The sequence below is a fragment of the Dendrobates tinctorius genome, unplaced genomic scaffold (genome assembly GCF_039654945.1).
Source record: "Dendrobates tinctorius isolate UK_male_01 unplaced genomic scaffold, ASM3965494v1 ptg000113l, whole genome shotgun sequence".
NCBI lineage: Eukaryota > Metazoa > Chordata > Amphibia > Anura > Dendrobatidae > Dendrobates > Dendrobates tinctorius.
In genome coordinates this window covers 14,271,171-14,284,685 of record NW_027361781.1, presented here as the reverse complement: position 1 = coordinate 14,284,685, position 13,515 = coordinate 14,271,171, and the positions used below count along the sequence as shown (strand labels likewise).

Below are 13,515 nucleotides of genomic sequence, written 5' to 3'. Positions count from 1 at the left end.
ACCAGGTCCGGATGGTATAACAGCAGAATTTTATAAGAAATTCAAAGACCTCCTGGCTCCAATTCTTGTGGATGTTTACAAAAATTGTCTAGAAAATCACCTGATGCCTCCATCCATGAGAGTGTCCTCATTAATTCTGCTGTCTAAAGGTAAAGAGCCGAGCGACATCAAGAACTGGAGGCCAATTGCCCTCTTGAATGTTGACAGGAAGATTCTGGCAAAGATCCTGTTTTCTAGGTTAGTCTGTTTGTCCCCGGCACTGTTGGTAGGCTCTCAGTTTGGCATGGTAAAAGGGCGGAACATCTCTGGAGCAGTCATCTCGATACGGGAGATGTTTGAGAGATGCAAAGCTCTGCGGTGTGGGAGATATGTTGTCAGTCTGGACCAGGCTAAAGCCTTTGACAGAGTTGATCATGACTATCTGTGGGCCACTTTGTCAAAGTACGGTATTCCAGGACAATTTGTGGATTGGCTGAAGACTTTCTACAGAGAGGCGGTGAGCTTTCCTCTGATTAATGGTTGGCAGGGTGGCACTTTTGGAATTGAGGCGGGGGTGAGACAGGGCTGCCCGCTGAGTCCACTTCTGTATGTTTTTGCCATAGACCCGTTTTTGAGGTCACTGCAGGAGTGTAACTTTTGGGGGGTGCCGGTCCCCCACTGCTTGCCTCTGAAGGTGGTTGCCTACGCGGATGATGTGACGCTGGTGATATCTAATCCTCATGAGGTGCAGATGTTGTCTGCGGCCATCAGAAGTTACTCAGAGGCCTCCGGGTCTCTGGTCAACCTTGAGAAGAGTCAAGCTCTGTGGACATTGCAATCTGACCCAGACTTTGATCTTCCGCAGTTTGTTAAGGCCTCCACCCATATTAAGATCTTAGGGGTTAAATTTGGGAGGGACGATAATGCCAGCCTAAATTGGGAGGAAAAATTGGAGACCGGAAATGCAAAGGTTCAGCGATGGAAGAACTGGAGGCTGACTTACAGAGAAAGGGTTGCTATGTTGAAGACTTACCTGGTCCCCGTCTTTTTGTATGTCTCTGTCGTTTTTCCTTTGCCAGAATCCTTCTCGGCGAGGCTCCTCAGCCTTTTCTTCCAGCTCTTGTGGGGGAACAGGATGAACCTGATAAAGAGGGGTATAACGTACCTACAGCGGAGTGAGGGCGGGCTGGATATGTTAAATCCAAGGGTTTTCTTTGACTCCTTGTTTCTGAAAGTAAATTTTGGGAGCATGGATTCAAACAGTGGCTCCCTGTGGGCGAATAGTATCAGGTATTGGATATTGCCTTTTGCGGAATCTTGGGTGCGAGGCGGCAGTCTCAAGAGGAGGAGATGGACAGGTGACCACCTCCCCCAGTATCTGGAATATGGTCTGAAGTGTGTCAGGAAGTGGGGCCTGGAGAAGTCTTACATTGAGAGTAATACGAGGAAAGATCTGTGTGCTCATATATGTAGGACTTTCTTTTACTCTCCACTGGCCCTATGAGATTGTGCCACTAGTACCCTTCAGGACAGTCTCCGATTCCTCAACGGGAGGCGACTTCCAGCAAAGTTTTTTGACATTGCTTGGCTGTCGCTACATGGGAAGCTCTTTGTGAGGGGGAACTTAAAATATTTAAGTGTTTCGGATCGGAACTGTCCCCTTGGTTGTCAGCAGGAGGAAACCATGGAGCATTTTATTTGTGATTGCTGGGGAGGTAGGGAAATATGGACGGAAGTATCGACCAAGCTGAAAATCCCCAGACTGCTGTCCCTGAAATACCCTGACATTATCTATGGTGTCCCATCCACTGACGGTAACATCGACAGGGGGACAATGTACCTGATCATTACCACCATTAAGTATTACCACTGGCACATGAGAACCCGAGTGTCCCTCCTCAGCGAGCCCTTCCATCCCGTCACCGCAGCCACAAAGATACTGTCTGAGCTCAGATGGATAAGAGCGATAGAGATAAAGAAAAGTCAGAGTAATGAGAAACTATGGAGGAATGTGTCTGTGGGATAATAACATGATCATGTTACTAAAAGTGTTTATTTCATATTCTTCCTTCCACAGGAGTGAACTCTAAGTTACCTTTATTCCTAATGTATTAATTTAGTTCTATAATTATTGTCTGATGCATTCATGAGAATTTATGTTTTGTATTAAGGAAGAATTCTGTTTATTTTAATTGTATTTGTTGGTTTTATACAATAAAAATTGCCCCTATGTACAAGAATATAACTACTATAATACTGCTCCCTATGTACAAGAATATAACTTCTATAATACTTCCCCCTATGTAAAAGAATATAACTACTATAGAACTGTCCCTATGTACAAGAATATAACTACTATAATACTGCCCCCTATGTACAAGAATATAACTACTATAATACTGCCCCCTATGTGCAAGAATATAACTACTATAATACTGCTCCTATGGACAAGAATATAACTACTATAATACTGCCCCTATGTACAAGAATATAACTACTATAATACTGCCCCCTATGTACAAGAATATAACTACTATAATACTGCCCCCTATGTACAAGAATATAACTACTATAATACTGCTCCTATGTACAAGAATATAACTACTGTAATACTGCCCCCTATGTACAAGAATATAACTACTATAATACTGCTCCTATGGACAAGAATATAACTACTATAATACTACTCATAGGTATAAAAGACACATAATATACTGTGTATTCTCCAAATAATATTGTATTATCATTTTTTCAGATATCGCTTGGAATGAAGCTCTCTAATGTACATATGGTTCGCACCTTTACTCTCTTACTATCCTCCCGTGGCTTGGAGCAATGAATTAGTTGCTTTAATACGACACCCTGACACATTGGCCTAAATCCTGAGGCTCAGGTCACCTGCTGAATGAAGCTCAGGCTGGGAACAGTCAGTATGAAGCGTCTCTCGGATCATGTTCTGCATCTTCACATCAGAGCAATTAAGAACATATAAGCGTCCAATCATCTTTATTAGTCTCGTGTACTGAACATGTAAGCCGCCTTGATGAGACTGCGTTGGGTTCCAGCAAGCAGAACCTTCCTAAGTGATAGTGTTATTAATAGGTGCAGCCAGCCTCTGCCTCACTGGTTATTTTTGTAATTTTTTTTTTTGAGGCTCAGGATTTCCAGGAATCCCAGTGCTGTTAATATATCTGGAGTGGAGCAGCTGCAGGGCAACCTATTTCTATGATAATGTGCGAGCGGAGACGTTATTGTCATGTTCCCAGTACCAATTCTACAGACGTGCCATTAAACTTACACCCAAATTTATTCTTTGATAGGAAGTCAAACTTTTTCTTCCCATAATCAAAAAAAAAATCTTGAATTAATATGTAGTTCAGTCTTGACAATAAGCTGATCAATAAATTGTCCTCCAGATGGAACGTCCACTGATCAGCTTTACTTTAAGGCCAACCTGGCAATAAGTGTTTCATTTCCCTGCAGTGCCTCCACAGGGGAAACTAAGTATTACACAGAGCGTGTTCAAATGGGTAGATTGTCCGAGTATTATGGGAAAGGAAAGGTCCTCCAGAGCAAGACCACTCCTCACTATGGCCATGCAATGAAGATCTTGAACATCAGACCTTGCCCTCACTACTTCCAGACTGCCTATAGACTTTATACGTACGGGTGGTCTGCTCTTACTCTGCAGTGACTTTTTAAAATGTCACAGCATAGCAGCACAGCTATACATGATCATGTAGCTGTGGTAGCAGGGATCAAGCTGTCAGACAGGCAGAATCCTCAAAGAGAAGACAGAGACAATTTACTGCCAGCTATGTCTACTCTATCACTGTATACATAGCTCTAACCAAACGCTGTATACACAGTAACAGAAAGCGCTGATGGCGCTTCCTCCTCCATATACCGCAGTCATCTGATCGCTACATATAGGGAAGAAGCAGCAGCTGCTGAGCTGTAGAAGACTCAGGAAGCTCTGCTATGTAACCAGCAGGTTGCAATTCCTCTGTAACTGGGGGTTAAGATACCAGCCCAGTTACAGAGGAAATATGTATTGAAATAAATATGTTACTGTTGAAATGGCCCCCTCAAAATGTCTTTTATGAACTTATGGGGGGGGCACAATGTATAAAATAAATTAAAAATAAAATGAATAAATAAAAAAATAGGAAGTGAAAAATAAAATAAATAAATACATAAATAAATAAATTAAAATGTCATTGTCAATTCAAATCTCTGTTACTAGCCAAACCTCTGTAAGGAGTAAAAAAGCCAATATATAAACATACGGTAATTGTTATATTACGGTGAACGCAGTTTTAAAAGCATTTTAGTCATCCTTTGTGGTCATAAAAAAATGGAAAAATGCATCATTTTTTCCACCAATACTGCCAGATAGAAAAAAATAGAACATGACAATGACATAAAAATGAAGCCCCGTGCATGATTTAGAAAAAGACTCATATGTGCCTAGGCTGGAAGAAGGATGAATGGCCCAGTCATGAATTGGTTAATTCATAACAGGCCACATGAAAATTAGTTTTCTAGACCAAGGTGGAGGTTACAGAACTTATGGACCAAGGCAGGGTCAGAATGGAGCCCTTTCGTGGCTAATTAGCTCTTCTACAACCTTGAACCACCTGGTTCCGGTGGATTTGGTGCTGATTTGTTTCATATTCTACCTACTACTCTTTTTATTTTACGAGTGGAGAGGATTCTCAGTAAAAAAATTTAGACGCGTTCCTATTCCTTGATGGCCATGCCAGAGCACTGATCACCTCCTTCTAGCTTACAGCATCCATGGCGCCTTTTCTGATTAGTCCTGTCACAAGGATGAAGTTCACAAGTCTCCGGTCTGGTGGCCAACATCTTCCGACATGTCCGATGAGGCAGTGTCCTACAAAACTTTTTGCTACTCTCTTGTAAGGAGCCAACGTTGACCCCACAACGGACCACAAAGCCAACTCCATTGTCCCGGTAGGTGCCGTAAAGTCTGCCTCTATCGCATTGCTCTAAGTCGCCGTGAAAATAATTAGTAGACCCTTCAAAAAAAGACACATCCCATGGTGGTAGGGTCTCATGTCTCCCAGATGAAATTATTCATTTTTTTTAAATTTTGTTTATAGTTTTATCATTTGCGCTAAAATAAAAATGATAATACATAGTTTACCGAGGAAGAGAGAAGAGGAGAGGACAGCCAGTGGGGTATACAGGACGGTATTAATCATACACGGTGATGTTATCTCATACGTGATAATATCACCTTCTGCTGTGTTATGCCACCGATTCATTAAAGTGTCCACAATAACACTTGTATGATGAATCACCCCGAGAGTTACACAACATGAAATCATATTTCCTCCCTGGAGATGTTATCAGCTATTGATTAATGCTTTTTATTGAAAGATTCATCTGATATTTTTTAATATGGACCATGCGGGATGACAATAAGCAGCAGGGTAGTCGTGTGAGACATTACTATATATTTATTACTAGCAATTTATCTAATATACAATACATAAAGAAAAAATAAATATATAAAAAATATATATATACAGTACAGTGTTCAGCGTAAATGAGTACACCCCCATTGAAAATTAAGATTTTAATCAATATCTCATTGAACACAAGAACAATTTCCAAAACTCAGACATGACCGTGATTCATAGAACATTTTTTTAAACCCATAACATGAAATCAAAGTTAATAAATATGACTTTCATTTTAAAATATTCAGTTTTACTCAAATTAGTTGATGCAAAAATGAGTACACCCCACTTAAAAAAAATCTACTACATTTAGCATTTTGTATGACCTCCATGATGGTTAAGGACAGCAATGAGTGTTCTAGTCATGGAATGAACAAGTTGCAACATCTATCTTTTTCCATTCCTCAAGAACTGACCTCTTTGAGAGCCTGGATGCTGTATGGAAAGTGATGGCAGCTTGTCTCCTCAGAAATCTCTATAGGTGATCGATTGGGTTCAGATCAGAAGACACTTGGACACTGAATCTCTTCTATCTTGTTCTTCTTCAGAAATGCAACAGATAAATTCAGATATTTTGGATCATTTTCATGTTGTAAAAGTGCACATCTACCAAGGGCTCGGAGTGATGGGAGCAGCTTCTCTTTCACTATACAGCAGTACATCAAAGAAATGTACGTAACTCCTCTACACCAGTAGCTTTCATGTAGCCCCACATAAGGACATGGCCACCACCATGATTTATTGTAGGCACTATGCATTTAGAAACTTAAATTTAGAAAAATGCATGGTGCCTACAATGAAACATGGTGGTGGCTGTGTCCTCCTGTGGGGCTGCATGAGTGATGCTGGTGTCAGGAAGCTACATTTCAATGATGGTATCATGAATTCACAGATGGACTGCTCTATAATGACTCCAGTCAGCATAATTTCTGGCAAGGTGTATCGCGTCGCATGCCACAAAGTAGATAAATTCATAAAGTGAGGTGCACCTCTTTATGGGTTTGAAACATCGTACTCAAGTGAGCACTTCATTTAGACTGCCATGCGCAACACCAGTCTAAATAAATTAAAGATGTAGGCTACAGAAAAGTGAAATAAGTGGAATAGGAATATATGTATAACTGTAGAGTGGAGTTACAGTATGTAGTGGTGAAAAGCAATATTAACCAGCACAGGAAGCTTGGAAAAGATTGACTGAGAGTTTAGAATTGATTGCAGGTGGTAAGATAGTAAAAGGTTAGCCATAGACTGAATTATATATTTTCACCACCTCTTAAAATATCATCTCCGATCAATATGATCAGCTCAATATTATTTGCTCATTTACGAGAAATCTGTGCTTTTACTAACTGCAGTCACCACTAGGGGGAGCCAAGTTGCTTGCTGCATACTGTTTTACTATTGATTTCATTATAAAACCTGTGCGCAGATGTCTCCTTGACTCCGTCTAGTGGCGACAGCAGGTAGCCCGAAATGTTTATCTTTAGTAGATCCGTAGCATAAATATTGACCACTAAAACGATATATTCATAATTGACTTTAGGCAAAATGTTGAACCCGCTTTAAGGGTTAATATTCACTTTAAAAAGCTCCTGTAGTCGACAGGTAAGTCTGATCGGCAGTAGCGGTGGCCCCCTCACTTACGTGAACTCGTTTCTATACACGACCCTTGTTGGGACGTATTGAAAAGGAAATGAAGAAAAGCGATTCCCCCGGCGGGGGCCTGATAGCTAGCACATGTCTGCTATGGATGGTGCCCTATTTCCCGTGGCAAGAAAGAAGTTAATAAAGAATATGAGTGAAGTCTACTGAATTTCAATAAATGAGGCAGGAGCTGGGGATCCCGCTCAGCGCTCCACCGCCGGATCCAAAATAGCTCTTGTAAAGGTCTCATTTAGGTTAAGTAGTTATATGAGAAGAATCAATAGCTTCAGGTGAAAGCCGAATCTTCGCACAAGCAATAACAGCGCCAGGTTCTCCTACTTTGTGTCATAGTTTAGGAAACCAGGGTCCGATTTTTCAAGGTGCATTACCTACTCGCTATCTGCCCTCGAAAATTTCATATGGTGAAGTTAATCGGAATCTATATATATATATAAAAACGAGTGTGTGTGTGTCAACGATTATGTCATAAAGGTTGCCATGACGAAGATGATGTCATAATGGATGTTGTGGCGATGATGATGCCATAATTGGTTGCCATGGTGATGATGATGTCATAATAGGTTGCCATGGCGACGATGATGTCAGAATGATTGCAACCTATTATGACATCATAGTTACCATGGTATGGGACTATGGGATGGAGGATGTGTGATCGGTATATGGGCATGGGACTATGGGATGGAGGATGTGTGATGAGTATATGGGCACTGGACTATGGGATGGAGGATATCCCAACACTGATTGGCTGCTTTCTGCCCATGCACAGCGTACACAGAAAGCGGCCAATCAGTATGGTGGGCGTGGTCATGCACAGCTCAGCATTGAGAGCAATGCTAGATCTGCAGCAGGGATTTTATTAAAACTGAAGCAAGCAGCCCAGTAAGTGACACATCGCTGGAATCAGGGTCTTTGTCCCTACATCATGCTGCTGTCAGATTAGGTGGCATCAGTCTAGTGAACTATTCCGTTCAAGGACACTTCTGTAGCTTCTTAGCTACCCTCTCATGGAAGCGTCGGTAAGCCATTTCAAACTTCGTTGGTCCTGCCGAAATACGCAAGTTCAGCCATTTTTTTTAGTTATTTAAGATCACAAGGTCGGGAGCAGTAGCCACTTCTGCACTCTCTAAAGCAACACAAGGAACAATACTGCCCCCATTTCCCTATCAGGCCATCACTGGTAATTACAATTACAATTCTTAATCGGTTTCAAAGAATTCTGGCAATTTCATGACGTCACCTGCGAGATCTTCAAAGAATCATTGCTCCAATTAATTCCCTCTCATTTCATTAATATTAAACTTTTATGGTGCTTGGTGGAAATGTTTCGCATTGCTGCAACCGGAGACGGATTCTGTCTTTAAATCAGATAAATGTTCCGCAGATTTTATTTGAATGTTGCAATAAGGAAGCCATAGACGGAGATTCTACAAACGCCTGGAGATCCCCGTAGCTCTAAACCGAGGCCGTATATTTCAGGCGGATGGCGTTCGCACCTAATAAAAATAATCACCCGTCACTGATTAATGTACGAGTCAGTCTGCGCAATTATCATCAAAGGCTTACGAAAAAAAAAATGGAGAAAACTGCCAATTGAGGCATCTATCATTCCGCTCACATGAAAAATGGAAAAGAATAATGCAGAAAATAATTGCCAGACACGTCGCCATTTATATTGCAATCTGCATTTTTAATGGATGGAAAAAAAAAAAAGAAAGAGAAATAGATGAAAATACAGCTAACGCGCAGAGGGTTAAACTGGAAAAAGACGGCTCCGGACACATATCGATGGTTTTCACGGGTTGCACACTTTTTATTCTATGGGTCCAATATTTTCTTGGACCAAGTGGTCCGGGGAAAATGTCAGAGGCATGTCCGATTTGTTAGGCAATCCCGCATGACTGTTTTACAGGCCGGTGCGCGGACTCGAGCATATTTTTCGAGCATGTTGGAGACACACAGTTAGCATCCGAGCATGCTCTGAGAACACCTGATCCCAGTACGTTCACTCATCGCTAATGGCAAGGGAATCCATGGACCTTTTCTGATTGCCGAGGACTTAGCGGAAGCCTATAGAATGATTCCTGCTGCCCAAACCGGGGGGATTTTCATCTTGTGAACATCCAGCAAATAGCAAAAGAGAATTGCCTAGGAATAATAATTCTGCTGCACATATATAGTGTCAGGAAGTCTCTGGAGAAACTTACAATAATGTTACGGCTGCAGTCCGTTCTAATACGACTTCCAATTCTTCACCAGAACCATTGACTTTCAACATAAGGGAACATACTATTGCAAAAAAAAAAGATTTCTGTGTTCTCTTTGCGATAAATTCTGCCTTTCTTACCTTAGGCTGGTTTCACATTAGCGTTTTTTTGCGCAGCGCACCGTGCGCGTCCATGCGCATGTGTCATGCGTACCTATGTTTAACATGGTGTCCACATGGTCTTGCGCTTGCACGAGTTTGTATGCATTTTCGTGCGCATGCGTTTTTTCAAGAAGTGCACCTAGGCGCACTGGACACAAACTGTTGAATTTTTGGGTCCGCCGAAAGGTGTCAAAAAAACGCATGCGCACGCTGGCGCATGGAATGCGACAAAATAACGCATTACAGTCTATGGGAACACAGGCGTGCGCATGGACATGCGTTCGTCTGCGTTTTCGTGCGCATGCGTTTTTAGCATAAAAGTGTGTAGACACTGGTTTTAACCCCTAGAGAACGAATGTGCATAAAAACGCAAATGCATGCAAAAACGCATCATGCGTGAAATTAGCCTAACTTGTACATTTTCTTAGCATTTCCTCAGTATTGATGCTTCACATGTATTGGTTTAATATAACTAGGACTAATTATTAGAACTCACCACTTTTTTCTTAGAAGATCCTTTACAAATAAGTGAGTGACCTCCAGCAATCATTTCATCTATTAGGAAAACCTTGCAGCAGCTGCATCACTTCCCTGCAGCTCCTATAGAGGATAAATGAGGCATTACATGGCGCCCTATAGAATCTGGGTTGTTATCAACAGATTTGGAGAATCCTCCATTGATCTCTAAGGGATCCTTGTGTTGCTGTCCAAAATTTTGATGGACGAACACAATGAGGAATTTTTTCCCTGATTCATTCAGAATACCCGATGTTTTGAAATGGGACTTCGAAATGAGATAAAAATTAATTTCTTAATAGGATTAATAAGATGTCTGGCTATTGGGTCTGCTGAACTATTGACTCATAATATATAGGAAATCATATTAGCCTGGGGTTTTCCATAAGTGCAAATAATTTTTTTTTTTTAACCTATTATTTACGGTTAAAAAAAATAAATAAAAACATTGGCAATTGGATTTCCTTACAAATTTTGCACCGTTTTTCTTTTACAGGCTTTTATTTTGCAGCTCATTCAACTTCGATGCGGTCTGTGGTCATACCGTCAGAAAAACGCAGATCAAAGAGTCACAAAATCTCACTGCATTCAATTGGTCTGAGCTCACTGAAGGATTATCAGTTGACTCATTTTGCAGCCCCAGCCATAGACAGTAAATAGTGCAACATTTTTACATGCATTTACAAAAAAATAATAATAATCTGCACCTTCTTTAAGAAATCTCCTGGAATTATCAATGTCACGTGACAGCCGCAGCCAATAAGCAGCCACTAAATGGGCTGCAGCCAATCACATTCCATCTGAACAGGAAAGTTTCCAAAAATTGGATTTTTTGCAAATTTCTATCACGGAGAGAATTCCTTATAGAGTCTAGTATTGTTACACTTGACCTGTTTTACTGATCGGCAGAAGCTGAAAATTGCATTGCTTTTACCGGCTGTCAGTAAATTTGGAGACGCCATTGGACGGCGTGTTGTGTAAACTGCGGTAACAGTTCTATCTTTCTTTATCTCTCCTTCCTGACACACAGGTAAAAGCATTACTCTAGGAAGGGTTTTAAAATTCTAATAAGCTTGAAGGACTTGGCGTGAATGAAGAATTCTTGAATAAAACAGCATGGCTCTCCGCCAGGTCCTCTCCCCAAGACTGATATGACAAGTAATTAAATGAGACGGAGAATATATCTTTAATGTAGCAGTTATGTATGAGATGCTATTTATGTACTTTGCATTCCACCTCCTGGCAGGCCTCCTGTACGCACGCCGAGATTCGAAACCTCTCACCCACTCAATGCCAGGACTGCCACTCACACTATCAAAGTCCACTTTGCTTTTTTTTTTATTCTCTCGGCTAATAAATTAGTCTATGCTGAAAATATAATGGTGAGATTTATTACCAGTTCACCACATGGTACGAAATATTTTACACATCTCAATTCACCTTGTACAATTATTCTCCATTTATATGATTAAGTGTAATATTTGGTGTAAAAAAATTACATAATATAATTTACTATAAGTATTATTGGGCTCCTGGTGGGAAAAACTTGAAGAGAAGAGATTTTAAAACTAATAGAATCCTCATGGGAGGGTCTAGCAGATACCCACGACTCCTCCCACAAGGAGCATCGTGAACCCTTCTATGAATTTCTAAGGTTAGATCCGTTGAATTATTTGTCAGGCGCATGTTTGTTTTTGTTTTGTTTGTTTTTTTATTCAGTTTACTGAAATTCTCTGCTCCAAAATAAAGTCCTAAAAACAACATTAAGACTAAGAAACATTCCTTGGAGGCAATGCGTCTGAATACATAATTCAGAGTGTCTGGAATCCCTTTCCACTGATTGCACTAAGCCTAAATCCTCCGGAGGTTTGCTTTGACTGTCTTTTTTTTATTTTCTTTGTTTGCGGCCCCCCCCAACCCCCCTACAAATCCATACGAAGTTCATATCTGCAAATACAATTGTAGAAGTGCCAGTGTTTCCTGCCTAACTGGAATGAAAAAAAAAAAAATCCTTTGTCTGACCTAAGATCTCTGGAACAGTCTCTTATAATTCTTGTTATGTATGAGTTTAATCCCTGACATAATAGATCCCGGCATAAACTTCCGCTTCCGTCCTGTTTTATAGCACCAAAAAAGAACTATTCTAAGTGAAAGGCACTGGTATGTAGCCACCTTATTAGTTTTACATGGACTGTGTCTTTTCTGTGCACATTATACATGTATGCTCACCAATCTGGAGCTCTGCAAACCATACTACCATGAACAGGTGCATGTCACGAAATTAGAATCAAAAAATCATCAAAAAAGATCATTTATTTCAGTTCTTCGATACAAAAAGTGAAACTCATACATTATATAGAGTCATTACACACAGAGTGATCTATTTCACGTGTTTATTTCTGTTAATGTTGATGATTATGGGTTACAGCCAATGAAAACCCAAAAGTCATTATCTCAGTAAATTAGAATACTTTATAACACCAGCTTGAAAAATGATTTTAAAATCCGAAATGTTGGCCAACTGAAATGTATGTTCAGTAACTGCACTCAATACTTGGTTGGGGCTCCTTTTGCACCATTTACTGCATCAATGCGGCGTGGCATGGAGGCGATCAGCCTGTGGCGCTGCTGAGGGGTTATGGAAGCCCAGGTTGCTTTGATAGCAGCCTTCAGCTCGTCTGCATTGTTGGGTCTGGTGTCTCTCATCTTCCTCTTGACAATATCCCATAGATTCTCAGGTGAGTTTGTTGGCCAATCAAGCACAGCAATACTGTTGTTTTTAAATCATGAATTGGTACTTTTGGCAGTGTGGACAGGTGCCATTTCTTTCTCTATGGAGCTGACAGAAAACGGTGAGTGCAGCGCTCGGCAGCCTTATAGAGAATGAATGGTAGTCAAGCATGCGCAATGGAGCTCCATTCTAATGGAGATAAAAGTTCCCCGTTCTGCTGATCAGTGCGAGTCCAAGTAGTCAGTCTTCTACCAATCAAAAAGTTATCATCCATCCTTTGGATAGGTGATAACTGTTTTCACCAGAGTACCCGTTAAGTATTTTTGGTGTAAATGAAATTCAAAATTTCCTCCTGTATCATAACCTTCGGCAGCCTTTATATAGCATGGTAAAAGGAAACATAGCTGGTGGATGTGGAATTTACACTTTTCGACCTCTGGTTGCTAGATAGAAGTGAATTTTGTGCAGCAGTTGTCTACAACTAGTGATGGGCAAGCTTGAATGCTAAAGTTTGGAATCTGTACCAGACACCAAGTGTCCATGCATGGACCTAGAACACAGACGTCTCCGTGCCTTTTCTGTGGCGGCAGTAGGCTGCTACTTTTAGGCTGGGAGGGCCAATATCCATGGCTCCTTGCCAGTCTGAGAATTCCAGCCCACAGCTTTCAGCTTTAGCTTGGCTGGTTATCCAAAATCTGGAGGACCCCATGCCTCACGGTCCAACCCTGTCCCCACCACAGATTAGCAGCTTCCTTTCAAAATACAGTGTA

General features: G+C 40.9%; 1 protein-coding gene across 13 annotated transcripts in view; it reads right to left on the bottom strand.

The window, feature by feature from the left end:
• CELF4 (CUGBP Elav-like family member 4) overlaps positions 1 to 13,515 on the bottom strand; it is a 1,497,717-nt gene that overhangs the window by 844,668 nt on the left and 639,534 nt on the right. The window lies entirely within an intron of this gene.